Below are 2,126 nucleotides of genomic sequence, written 5' to 3' on the forward strand. Positions count from 1 at the left end.
GCACTTTCATAAACGCACATACAAACACTCGCATAAACACACACATACACGAACACGCACGTACACACAAATACTCAAACACACCAACGCAAATCAACTTTCCGTTAAAAGCTGTCATGAGGTGGGAGAGGTGGGGGTCATAAGTGTAAATCGAATTTGAAAGTTTGTTAACGAAATGGATTTATTTCAACTTCGTTTGACACGTGCCAATTCTTCTGCCCTTCCCCCCCCCACCACCACCACTTGCCTCTCACTTTACTAAGACTTTTCGGGTTGGGGTGTTTATGCTTGCTACGCTGGGGTATGTCGTAAAAATAACCGGTTTTTTTTTCGTTATTAAATTGTAATTTTTTAAGAAATCATTACCTTAAAAGTTAAGAAAGCCATTCTTAATGTAGAGAGGGGCATGTTAACTATTCTGGACTTTCATCCAATAATTTAATAAGCAAAAGATAGGATAAAATTGAATTTAACTTGAAAATTTTACCCAAAAATGTCGCAGAAGTTTTCTTTGATATTTCTTATTTTACAAGCTGCCCCAGCGTAGTATTAACACCTCCAATCTCTCCATGATACGAACGGCTTTCTGAAAAAAAAACACCCCCAAGAAAGCCGTTCTTAACATGGAGAGATTGGAGGGGGTATTCCGGAAGTCGTTCTTAAAATGGGGAGAGGAGGGCGTTTTGTAACTATTCCGTACTTTCACCTAACAATTTAATAAAAAACATCAAATGTTAAATAAAAATAAATAAAAATAAGATAAATAAAAAATAAATAAAAATAAAAATAAAAAACATCAAATCAAATAAAAAAAACGATCAATGTATAGTATCTGTTAACGAAAATATTTTTTTTTAATTATTAGCAAATAATTCAAAGAATAGATTTCTAAATAATACCGTTTTTATTTCGGCATGGTAGCATAACTGCATAGGATGCATATACTTTTTAACGTTTTCGTTTTTTCCTATTATAATCATACGTATATTTTCTTGTGTCTATGACGTAACTGTTCCTTACTTTGTCTGTATCAATGTTACAGCATATTCCAAATATCACATCAATCTATAGAGTGGTTTAGTTAAGTGATATTTTAAGTTTTAATTAAAGAAAAAAAAAACAGATACTACAGTTTGATTTTGTCCAAAATGTATGGATAGAAATATTTCTTTCCACGTGGCTGTAGATTCCCACTAAATTTCGTCTTATGATAAATAAATACATGTATATATATATATATATATATATATATATATATATATATATATATATATATATATATATATATTATATAATTATTTTATAATTTTTTATAACATTTCAAAGTTTCGGGTGCTACCCCCCCCTCTCTCTCTCTCTCTCTCTCTCTATCTATCTCTCTATCTATCTCTCTCTCTCTCTCGCTCGAATGCTCGCTCTCGAGCACGCGCGCTTTTCCGTGTCCTTATATATAAACAGAGAGAGAGGGAAAAGGGGGGAGAGACCGAAAGAGACAGAGAATGTGTCTACGCTCCCCGCCACCATGCTTGCACGCCAACGACACACACACCCACATACACACACACTTGCATTAACACACACATACACAGACACACACACGTCTACATGCACTCTTCAAACTAAACAAGTTTAAATCAACCAATGAAAAGGCAGCTACGTACCACAAACTCCATAAAAGGTAAAAAGTTTGTAACGTCGACTGGGAAATGTTTGAATTTCCCCGCCGATGGTGAAATATAAAAGAGCCCCAAAACGGGCTGTAAATTCAGTTTGACCGTGGCAGCGAGAAGAGTTCGAGGAGAATAGATGACCAGCCAGAAGACCCAGCTAAGCCGCCGCCCTGCCGCTGCTTTTATTTCTGCCTACTTCTCTGATGTCAAACAAATTTAAAGGTATTTATATTTTATTATACAAAATACTGTTAGAAACCTAGCTAATCGATATTACCGTGATAATTGTGCAGTTTATAAACCGTGGTGTTCTTGGATAAAATATTTTTAATTTAAATCTAAATTAACGTCTTTTAATATAATTTGTTAGATGAAAATATATATATAATATTATTTAAGGGTGGTCGATAAACTTTAGAATTACCGTGACAATTGTGCAGTTTATACACCGTGGTG

This window comes from Euprymna scolopes, chromosome 22 (genome assembly GCF_053919585.1).
Source record: "Euprymna scolopes isolate OS-2025 chromosome 22, ASM5391958v1, whole genome shotgun sequence".
Taxonomy (NCBI): Eukaryota; Metazoa; Mollusca; class Cephalopoda; order Sepiida; family Sepiolidae; genus Euprymna; species Euprymna scolopes.